The sequence below is a fragment of the Rhipicephalus sanguineus genome, chromosome 3 (assembly GCF_013339695.2).
Source record: "Rhipicephalus sanguineus isolate Rsan-2018 chromosome 3, BIME_Rsan_1.4, whole genome shotgun sequence".
Classification (NCBI taxonomy): Eukaryota; Metazoa; Arthropoda; class Arachnida; order Ixodida; family Ixodidae; genus Rhipicephalus; species Rhipicephalus sanguineus.
The window spans coordinates 91085150-91097475 of NC_051178.1; the positions used below are offsets into that span (position 1 = coordinate 91085150).

Genomic DNA, 12326 nt, shown 5'->3' on the forward strand with positions numbered 1-12326 from the left:
AGGAAGGCGACAGCGGTGCCTTGAGGGACGTGCTGAAATTCATTAGGGCAAAGATACAAAATAGGAACGTTTTCTTTAGAACAAGCCCGACACCCCAAAAGCGCGCGCACACCGATCAACTTCGTTGTTCTCTTTCAAGGGGCTGGCCACTACGGTTGCCAGCCTACCTCGCGTCAATATGGTGAATCCTGCGCTAAGGTACCTTCAACATAAAAATAATAAACACTAGTTTGACATGCACTCTTTCAAAGCGTCGCCATTTGAGGAGAGGAACAGCAACGAAGCTGTAGGCGGCGGAGAAACACTGTCAGTCAATTTGAAAGCGGCCCAATGCTGGCGAGGAGGCGTTACACGCTGATGCGAAAGCCCAATCACGTAGCTGCGTCGTCACCGAATCGAATCACCGTGGACGCACGATTTCAGCGACCATGGAGTTTTCTACAATATTGTAGTCAAAGCCTCCGCCGCGCTGAGACTATACCTAAAGGCTTGGAGTCGGTGTTCATTAGTGTCATGATGCATTACTCGTGGTCTTTAAGATTGGGTCAGGCAACGTGGCGTTGCTCGTGTTGCTCAGGCCGTTCCATTCGCAACGAGAGGGCGTAATGAGAGAAAGTGGTGACAGCCAGAATAGTCGGTCATTGAACGCTGAACTTCTTTACTCAGCTTTGGCTGAAGTCACCATCCCGTCGAATGTTAAAGAATTAACAGAGATCACACCATGGCCGGGCTTGAAACACGACGGGAAACGCGACGCGAGTCGTGTCTCCCCGCTAGTCTGGCCCCGATCTCTTACGGTTAGAGCGGGGAATAGTTTTCGCCGTTTGAAATGCGCCATGGTTACATTCGAAAGCTATCCAAAAAAAGGTTTCGCCGTCTCAGGGATGAGACCCTTGAAGTAAGACTTCTGGACCTCGCGAGTACTGGTGCTGAAGCACAAGGAAACACTGTACAGGCACAACACAGTCACAAGCGTGCATATGAAGAAACCCATCGTGACGGGAATTTTTGTGTGACTCAGTATGTGTAACTCCAACGCCAAAAACCCATAACTGATGGTGCAACAAAGCCCGCTCCAACACTTAAAGGCCCGTACATGATGACAGATCAGAAAATGCCTATCACTTTTGTCATCCGCCGTGTCAGCCTTGATATAGAAAATCCTTCGGCAGCCGACGAAAAGTTACCCATGTCAGCCAACTAAAGCCATTGCTTCAGTCATATATTGAGTCAACACGTTTTCTAGTCCAGACTGCCCAGCCTAGCACTCCAGACAGATAACGAACCGCTGCCACTTCTGACGGGTTGCTAGCTCAGACAGTCATTGAGGATTCTTCGAGAGGCGATGATTCTTCGGGATTGTCAAGTGAACCATCTGATTCTACTCCCGGCAACAATGAATGCGCCGAGTTACGCCGTCATGATAGCCCTCGGCGTCTCGTGCAGCCGCCCCTGTAGCCGCAAGACTGAGACTTCAAAAATGAGGTGAGGCCAGCATCGCAGAGCTATTTTGTAGGGGTGTGCGAATAGTGAAGTTTGGAACCAAATCGAAGACGAATCGAGTAGTGATGACACCAAATACTAATCGAATAATTTTCGAATAGTGAGGCAGCCATTTTGAAGACAGTCCTGGAACTCCACAATATGTTAAAATTTAAACAAATGCTCACACCCTTTCGCCAAACATCATTACCGTTAGTTTAACCGACTCAAGATACCTCAGGTATGAAGACTGAGGTAAGCTCGTACCACGACCGCCCAATAAAAACAACAAAAAGAAACGTGCGCGTACACAGCAGCGATCAGATCTTCGAAAGGTTTTGTAACTCTTGGTTGAAATACAGCAGCGATCACAGTGATACTGTCGCCTGCTTTTAAATAAAATTGAGACGTACAGACTATTAAATTTTGAACGGAACATCACGCATACAGTTAAAGCTGTAGTACAACTGATAAACCTGTCATTACAACGTTGGCGTCGTCACCGAGATCATGTAAACATCAGTGTTGAATGCAGTATCTACAAGAACAATTTACGCAAACACAACACTTGCGTCTGTTGTTATTCGGGAAGCTGAATGCAGCCGTAGTCCCCACCTTCACGTATTACAAGATGAAAAGAGGAACATATTAATGTGATGCGGCTGCCGCATAGTGAAAATGGAGTAAGAGTACAGTGTTCGGAAAAAAAAAGCGCCTTCATCTGGTAATTATAATACAGCCTCGGTAGTATCGTAAAATCTTGGGTATGCATGCATATTGGCTTTTAGTGATTAAAGAAGAAAAACGACCTTTGGCTGTTCGAAAGTTTCATTATTTTCGGGTGCTAACGTCGCTGTTAATTTATCGAAAACTGTTCGAAAAATATTCGGTATTTCGAATATGCGCTATTCGATTCGAGTACTGAATAGAATAGAAGGCTATTCGATTCGATATTCGAAATTTTCGTACATTCGCACACGCCTACTATTTTTTAATATGGATGAATGGATGCAATGGGAAAGGCTTGCGCTAAAGCCCCCACATCGCGCTGTAAGGCATTGACAAAATTAGACTTCTTTTGAAAACGCGCCGTTTGGTACGGCCGTAGCAACGGTAGCCACAGGGCAAGGGCGCATTGCCGTAGCTAATCGCGAAGCTCATGCGTTACTTCACTCTACCGCTACCAGACGGTGACACTACCCTTCGAACCAAGAGCACTGTGAGAAGATGGTGCGAGAGAAAAAAGTGACGTTCGTGAAGGTGCCTGCATGTGTGACCATGCCGCAGGGTTTAGAGCGTCCGTTACCTATCATTGCGGATTGAGAGGTCGTGGGTTGGACTCCCGCTTGCAGGACTGTTTTTTTCTTTGTCATCTGGTCATGTGCATTTCGCTGACGTACATCTGTGACGGTAGGACGTCATGAAAGTTTTGGGGGAACCCCGCATAAACCCATTCGTGTTACAGGAATCTGAAAGCTTACCTCCTTTCGTGTCCTAAAGATTGACCCATATGTGCCCAAACTTAGAAAAAATGGCAAAACAAATATTTTTTTTTTCACGAAGAGTGTACTTATACCCTCAAAAGAAAGCACAAGTTCTTTATTTACTGCCAGGCAAACGCAACACTGTTTTTCAAACCGTCCTACACATATAGGACAATGGGCATTATGGCTGCTATGTGCGGGTGTGGTAAGCCTTGAGACATTTCACGTGCACACCGACATTGCGCTTCTTTCTCTCCATGACATGCTTCATACATGTAAATCACGCGTTTGTCCGGAGAAAGCGGTCGCAATTTCACGTGCACTTCTTCCTCTCGATGACATCTTTCACACAAAGCACGTGTTTGCCCGGAGAAAGTGGTAGGCACGTGGCAGCATGAAAAGCAAACAATGTCTAGGCTTGCACACGTTGGGAATGATGCATGCTTGATGAGCTGTAGGTGGCGCTAGTCATCAGCTAAAGAAACAGCGATGTTAGAGTGCATCAAGGAAGCGTCCTACATGTAGGACACGTGGCATATATGGGTTAATAGGCTGTGTATGCTGAAATTATGCGTTCCTGAGGTTTCGCTATTTGTAATTTTATGACTGTTTCTTTATGATCGCAAAACTATGCGCCTTGTTCACTGGGTGTGAAACTGCGTTCTGTATGCATTAATAATGTATATTGTTTCATAAATGCCTCCGAATGTGCGGAATGGGCTGCAGGGGTCCCGTCAGGCAGAGCACATCTTCCTGATGGCCCTTGCATCCGAGATATTGTTGTCTTAAATGAAGAGCTGAAATGAAATGAATGAAGCCCGCGGTATTCTTGAATAACTATGATAGGACAAGGTAACGGGACAGAAGAATAACACGGAGACACACATACAGCGCAACACTTCCAACAAATGGTTTATTTTGGGCACCACGTGGTTCTTAAACACTTTTTTAGCGCACAGCTTTTTTCATATTGCGTACAAAAACCAAATTCATTTATCGCACCTTTCAGCTCATGCGCAGGTATTGTAGCTCCTTTCTTGAGAACGCAATCGACGAACTGCTGACACGTGCACAACCAGCCCTATCTATCCATTCACCATCTACAATTAGGCGTGTTCACACCCACTCTTACCTAAGATGGCGGTATCCTGAAAGCATGTATAACATTTGCATTCCTTGCAATGCAGAGACAGGAATCCATCTGGTGGTGTCTTGTTCACGTTCTTGTTATGTTCACGCAGCCGGTCGTTTATACACCTGCCTGTCTGCCCGATGTAACTCTTTCCACAACATAACAGAATCTGGTATAGAACGCCTGTACAGCAATACACGTATCTGCTAGTGTGCTGTTTTGCACATTTAAGTTTCGTCACTCCATTTGGATTAGTTTTACAGCGAAAGCTGTTATGAGATCATTTCACCGGCCGTTTTTGGTGCCGTAGTTGTCCGCTGCCGCCGCCGCCGCCGGTGTCCGTAACCAGTATCGCTCGAAATAAGAAAAAAAAACTAAATAAGAAAAAAATTCCAGGATGGAACGAGGTTCGAACCTGGGCCCTCTGCGTGGGAGCCCAGTATTCAACCTCTGAGCCATGCCGGTGCTTGAAACTGCTTTGCAAAAAGGTCGTATACAGGCTTCATGTCGGGAAGGAACCACATTAGCATATGCAATATAGCGTGGTAGAAGAGTAAAATAAGCACCAAGCGTCGCACAACGCGAATTATTAACCAGGCGTCATACAATGCGAATTGCGCAACGAGTAGGTTGTTGACTGCTTCCAACCCATTACAAAGAGCTCTGCCATAATTCTTCATCGTCATCACGCACATCATCAACGAAGTACGCATAATGCCTTACATGCGTTTAGCAGGTACCACGGCTGTCTGTAAAATGACGAAAAATGGCACAGTGCCTACTGCCCTACTCCTAAAAAATTACAATGATTTATAGCGTAGTGGGTTCCTCGCAAGTGCACTTCTGTTGGTTGCCAAGGAAGCCCATAAGGCTCCCATTATCCATTTCCTCAGGGTCTCAATAAAGTAAATTCTCTCTCTCTCTCTCGCTCTACGTTTCTCCGGTTAAAGTGTGTTATAAAGTGTGGTGGGACAGTTAAATAACGACCGGGCGTCACACAACATGCATTACGTAACTAGTGGGTCGTTAAAGCTTCCAACCCATTACAAAGGGCGCAACCATAATTATTCATCGTCATCAACCGCCGCATCAACAAACTGCACATAATCGCTTACATATGGTACCCCGCTTCTTCGCAGAACAACGAATAATGTCGCGCTGGGTGCTTCCAAACTTCCCAAAAATTACGCTTTGTGGCGTAGTGGGTTCGTTGCTAATATACCTGTATTAGTAGCCACAGGAGAGTTTATAACGCGCTCTAGAAAAGCCGCTCTTCCAGCTTTCGCTGTGACTGTGCTGCGCTTTCCGCGCAGGCCTGACGTTTTTTTGGCACAGGCTACCTAGTTTGTCCGGCGCCGAAAAAATCACACTGATGTCTGCTCGCTGTGCTATTTTCTTTAGGTTGTGAGAGAAGAAATGGATGTATTATACTGCAGCGATTTTCCTGCGACTAACTTCATCTCTCGTCGAGGACACATGTTCACCCACTCGTACTTGCTTCAGCATGCTTTCTGCTACTGATAATCGGACATGACTTGGCTAGCCAGCCTCCTGAAGACGTTTTGCTTGCAACCTGAAGCTTGCATCCGTTAGATGCGGGCATGACTTCTGCAAAGCGTTCTTCAAAGCGTTCTTCAAAGCGTTCTGCAAAGGTTCCGTCAGTAGGCACTTCACATGTTAGTTCAAGTGGAGTAAGGCAGTTGCGTACAAGGTTTAAAGCATCAGCACACTCGTTTTGAAAGCTTTCCGATGTGTAGTCCAGAAAAATTAAAAACTCGACCACATATCTGGAAAATCCTAAAAACACTGGTACCTTGAATGCGTTCGAACATGGCTCTGTCCAACTCTGCTAAAAAAGGTTGCCAAGAACAGGTGCCAAGCAAGACCCTATACAACCCTATTTATCCAATTGCCACCATAGTGCTAGCATAATTATTCAAGAATGCCGTACCAACAAGCCCGCCTTGCAACTTTACTCGCAGGCCGCTGGGGCATTTCATTACCGTGGCTTGGGGTGGATTAGGCGTTGAGAATGCGGAATGTTTCAATACTACGTTATTAAAAGAATTGCTATTTCCAGTACCTAAGGTGAGAAACTTGGGAAGAGCACGCGAACTTGACGCCAATAAGACGACGTCACTATGTTTCCACTATGCCGCATTCGTGAACTTTTTTTGGGGCATTCGCCTCCTGCTCTAGGCTAAAGGAGCTCCAAGGCTGCGCTAAGGAAGAGTATAGCCTGTTTATCTAAGGTTAGTCAACTCTAGCGCCGCCTGAATCTTAGTCTCTCTACCGTTGATGAGAAATCGGCTTTTTGTGTAGGTGTGTAGTAAGACATACTACGTGCAGGAACTCATGTTTTTGATAGCCCGACTGTTAAAAGACCTGAATGAAGGGATGCCTCGTATTGGCCAGGTTTAATCGCGTAGGGTCAATTTCTCCCCTCTCGGTAAGCACATTAGGAGCTAAATTATAAACAAAACAAAAGCCGCGTGAGCGTAACATTTTAGCATTGAAGATGTTTAAGCTATCGGTAACTTGTGCTCCGTCGTGTAAAAATCCTCAGGTTGGTATGGACCACGGGAATTGGGTAAGCCCCACTGCCGTATGCAGCAGTTGCGAGTGTGAAACGAAACCAAACACGTAAAAAAGAGAGCGAGAGAGAAAGAAAGGGAAAAAAAGAGAAATAAAGATAGAAAGAGCGAGAAAGAGAAAACAATAGATATAGACAGAATGAAAGAGATATGAAAAACAGATAAAATAAGAGAGTCGAGACACAGAGAGAAAGAGACAAGAAAAAAATTGGGGGACGCTTAAGCTTCGCCTTTAAGAGTTGAACGCGATAGCGATATCCTGCCCCTAGTGCGCACTTTGAACACTACGAGTGTTTAACAGAATGCGCGCACTAAGGTGTGTGCCTCATGTAATGGGTAGCATGCTTTAAACCAGGGGCAATTATGCGCGAGAAACGTTTTCGAAGTTGCGATGCACCCACTACGTGGTCTTAAGGTAATACGCGCAGTAATGCGTGTGCCTTCTATAATGGATGGCTGTCTTTAAACCACCAAGTCGTTATGACATTGACATGGTGTGATGCCCGATGGCAATGTACGCTTGTACCACGCAATATTACTGCGACATTACATCTCGTACTGTGACACCTGTATACAGGACGCGTATTTTTGGGAAGCATGAAAGTTACTTTCAGTGCAGCTCTAAGCAGAGGCGTGGCTGTGTGGTAGAACACCTGCTTGACACGCAGACGGCCTGGGTTCGATTCTCACTCGGACCCAAAATTTTTATTATTTATTTTATTTGCAGCTTTTTCGATTTTTCGGTCACTGACAAGATGATGATTTTTCGCTCACAACCAACGGTGCCGACACCGACGACGGAATTTCTGCGATACAAGCTCTTTAACGCTATCGCGTTAAAACAGAAACAAGGAAGGCCGCCAAGCTGCGCTCTTCCTTCAGGCTTGGCACCACCTGTGCGAAGCCGCCATTATTTTTTTCTTTTGCACTTTGCATCCCTTTCCCCCTGACGGCTCACCACGGTTTCGTAATCGCCAACCGTTCACGCCATGTAAGCGCGGCGGCGTATGCTGGCCGGAGCGACCTGTTTCACTGCCGCTAGCGGTTGTTTTTGGAAAGTTGGTTGAAACAGAGCACTATGTTCAACACCACATGTTCCGAACAGTCCATTTACCCGGCAATATGAATAACGGCTTGAACCTGAACGCGAAAACGATATTTGAGTTTAAATATCGTTCATATAAGCACCAATTTGAAAATATGCGTTCATATGCACTTATAGACATTTAGGCACAAACGCCAAATATAGGCATTTAAAGGCACTAAAAAGCTATAAAAGCTCTTCTTAAACTCCAGTTCTTGCACACATATATCCAAATGGGGCGATAGGAACGTAATAGGAACGAAATAGACGTTTGCCTAAAATCCAGTGTCTAGTTTAGGGCACGTAAATAGAAATTTTATGTTCACACTGAAAACTTTATTATAGATCTATCCCTGCATTGCTACTTTTTTTCCTTTCTTGCTACTTTTCTCAAATATAACTATAAAGGCCGAAATAAAGTAACAATATTTGTTATAAACATCTGCGGTCCGCCTACTTTGATGCAAAGAACTGTAGGTGCTGGTCTTACATGGTATTAAAATTTTCTCCACGTCCCATGATGATCTGTAAATGCGAAAGCAGCGTCGAAACATGGTTCGCCACGCAAAGAAAAGCACACACTACAAGCGTTGGGTAGCTGTGTGTTTCTTCTCTTCGCCTTGCGGACCACCTCATGACCTTGAATTCGCCATTTATGAAAGTGTGTAAACTAGCCCAGTGTACTCCACCTACACATTTCGTGACTGTTACTTCAAATTATCTTGATTTGCCTCGGGGCATGCCATGGCACCTGTATAAAACTTCTTTTTTTCGTACGTGCCACTTTACTTTTAGGTTTTCGGACGCGGTTTTACACTTTTTAATGAAGTCATGAAACGGGGACCACGTGAGAGAAATGCCAAGGCAGTATATTTTCCGAACATCTCAGTTGTTGATTATTATCCCTTCCTCTTCCTCCACTTGTCGATGCCGTGGGCAACCGCACCACCGGCAACTCCGCGAACGATGACGCCAACCCAGTACTCGGAGGATTCTTTGTCCAGTGCGTTTTCACCAGCGGCGAGTGCTTCAATTGCTTCGGTCACATCCCGCAGTGCATCGGCACTGCTTTCAGGCACTTTTCCCTGCAGCACACGTCCGAGGGCTTCTAGTTTCTTGCCGGCTTTTACCATGGCTTCTTCTTTGTTCTCTGCAGATGAAATCGCAAATCGGCAGGAAATTATTGCAACGACAGCAGTATTGAGATCGCATACGCATTCTGTTTCTTATATTCATAAAACACCAAATTGCACAGCAGCTCGCCCATCATGGCAGCTTAACGGACAACCTGTTTCCCTGCACAACTTGACGACACCGGTTTAATTCCAGCGCAGCCATGGCTGCCGTATATCGATAAAGACGAAATGCAAAATCGCCTGTGTACTTATCTTTAGGTGAATGTTAAAGAAATCTAGGTGATCAAAACTAACCCTAGGTCCATCACTGCCGCATCTCACGTAAAAATACCTTCGCTTTATAACGATATGGACGTGATGAACCACACAGTTGACGTTTTGTGTCAATTATCGTTGTATCTACTGATCAACATTGTTTTCAATACAAAATTTTCTTCGAGAGTTCTCGTGATCCACCGTTTATCTTCCCACATGAGTGTTTCTGAAAACAACGTGCGGCAGGCCAGTATAAGAAACATATATCCATCGAGAAGCAGCACGAGGCCACCATGGAAAATTAGAAGAGATGAGCTCGATTAAAACAGCTTCTTGGTGGTGAAGCGCTAAAAAGAACGCAGACTTTTAAAGAACACATGACAAGGCTCTACTGGCAACTGAAAGTTTGATTTAAAAACAACGCCCCCACATATATAAAATGTATGTCATGGTTAGAAACCAGAATTAACCAAGTGATCACAAAAGAAACAACAAACAAGAGATGAAAACCGCACATGCACTTGCACCAAGGGAACAAAGTCGTTGCTTTTTACCTTCTCAAAAGAGCAACTTCACATTCAGAGATCAAAACGAACGTTTGGCAAACGCAACCACTGCCACTTTTCCTGATACGATAGGTCTCAACGATCTATCTGACAGGTCTATCGGCGCGCTTGTCAGCGATAGCGGGTTTTCAAACTCAGGTTGGCATGTGCGCTGTTTACAGTGCATTGACAGATGCGAATACGGTGCCCATTTTAATAAGCGTTCGTTTCTGCGAAGGCGTACTTTTAAAAGGGGCACCGTATTCGCATCTTCCAATGAACTGAAAAGAGTGCACGTACCAAACTGAGAAAAAACCGCTATCGTTGACAAGCACACCGATCGATCTGTCAGAGAGATCGTTGAGACCTATCGTATCAGGAAAAGTGGCAGTGGTTGCGTTTGCCAACCGTTCGTTTTGATCTCTGAATGTGAAGTTGCTCTTTTTAGAAGGTAAAAAGAAATGACTTTGTTCCCTTGATGCAAGTGCATGTGCGGTTTTCATCTCTTTTTTGTTGTTTCTTTTGTGATCACTTGTTTAATTCTGGTCTTTAAGGATGACGCCTACTTTATACATATGGGGGCGTTGTTTCTAAATAAAGCTTTCACTTGCTAGTAGCGCCTTGCCTTATGTGTTCAAGAGTATCCGTTCTTCTTAGCGCTTCCCCATCATGAACCTATACAAACACGCCCAACAGGCAGTTATTCTAAAACAGCTTTCTTGCGATGATGCTGAGGGCCCTTTTAAAACATCTGCATAAGTGGTTTTATTTGTACTATAGCATGACTCAATATCGTATTCTGGTTTGATTTTGGTAAGCACCTAAACTTATATTTCGGCACTATATACTGAGGAGTGCGGCATTTTGTTCTTACCTTCCAATGACGGTGACACCTTGAGCTCATCGGCTGGGACACTACGGTATAAAAACACGTTGTGAAACACGGAGCGCCAATCACTGCTCTGCTGTGCGACTAATCATGCTTTAAAACTTCAATAATGAATTATTATGAAAATACACTCACACTGTGGCGGCATCTTTTGGTAAACATGAAAGAGAGAGAAAATCACAGATGTCATCACAATCATGCACTTCATTATTTGATATAAATAGACAGCCATTGCTTATCTTTCCTTAAGTATATATGTTCATCTTTGTCCAGAAAGAAGATAGGCAGCCTTCCTATTTTGACGAAGCGCAGAACATTATGAAAACAAGCATGAATTAAAAAAAAACCTGACATGATCACTTTGCTGTGCCGTAGATGTTGTTGAGCTGTGTTTATAAGTTAAGTTCCCAACCAACGGTTTACCATTTGGCAATTGGAAATACGAACATTTCAAAGGTTTGAAGGAACTGAAACTGCAGCGAAATCGCTGAAGGATACAGGAAGATTATTCCTGTTGGCCTGATGCGTGCGTCACTTAGGGTCGTAAGAGGGATCACGTTTTGTCAGCAATTACTCAAACGACATGATCGCCTTTGACAAACCGCCTATATACAGGGAAGTTGGGGCTAGTTTTTCATCAGAGCTTCGCATCAACATCCACGAATACGCTCCTCAGAAAGAATACGACTGCACTACCATTTCGCAAACATTATTTCCTAATAACATTGAAAAGAATATCTTAAGATTCTAGCCTATGTATATGGACTTCCACTTCGCGTTGGTTCTGGCTGCATAAAAAGTGCCTGTTGCACGCTGGACTACGTTCAACGGTAACTTCCATGAGCCAGGCGTCTGAAATGCCTCCTAAGAACACGAAAGATATTTTGTGGTTGTTTTTTTAGAAACCCAGCGTTCTCTAAACCAGGCCCGTGCATGTCTAACAGCTGATTTTTCTCTTAAGGCTTTATACCAGTCTTATGGCAGAGCTGTCTTATTTACAAGCAGTTTGGATAAATATCAAGTCTATGCATTTCATATAACAAATTTTAGAGGAATATAGGTTATGTACACTTATTACACTACTTAGGCTGTGCATAAAATTTACGATCGGCTGTCAGAAACTGTGTTTATACACCTGTGAATCAAGAAGAAAACAGTAATCATTAGTACTTACAGGTTACCGCTGTAAGGGCCAAGAACGTGAGCCACATAACTGACTTCATGGTGAACTATCTGCAATATCATTGAATAGTATAGCTATGGAGAAACATCACGGTTGAGGACCTTAATGACAATATCTAGCACATTCCGCTTGACATGACGCAAGGGATGCCTCAATATAGAATGACTGCATGTGAGGCGCTATTAGGATGGGCGCACAAGTAACTTTTACCTCAAACACTATAAACAAATAGGATGAAGAGTAAGCTCTTAGAGGCTTGCAGTTACCTTCGTAGATGACGGCCGTAGGTTCTCCAGTAATGTGGTGCTTTCGTTTCTTGAACAGGAAGGCAGGGATTTATTTATATTGGCCGCTATTGAAACTCCTTTCCCTAGCACAGGAAACCCGGGAAAACCCAACGCACTTGGCCGCTATCTGAAAGGTTGTTTATCTTATGTACATGGTACTACGAAACACAGGGACTGCCCCCGAAGATTGCGCCAGGACGCTTCTGCGACCCAGCTCTTGCATACATCTCGAGGCAACGTTCGAACACAATAGTA

General features: G+C 44.4%; 1 long non-coding RNA gene across 1 annotated transcript; it reads right to left on the bottom strand.

Moving 5' to 3' along the window:
• Nucleotides 1–8620: 8620 nt before the first annotated feature.
• Nucleotides 8621–10627, bottom strand: LOC125757627 (uncharacterized). Its single transcript, XR_007415362.1, has 2 exons — nt 10587–10627; nt 8621–8926 (listed from the first exon to the last, which is right to left on the bottom strand). It is a non-coding gene; the product is annotated as an uncharacterized LOC125757627 (long non-coding RNA).
• Nucleotides 10628–12326: the final 1699 nt, after the last annotated feature.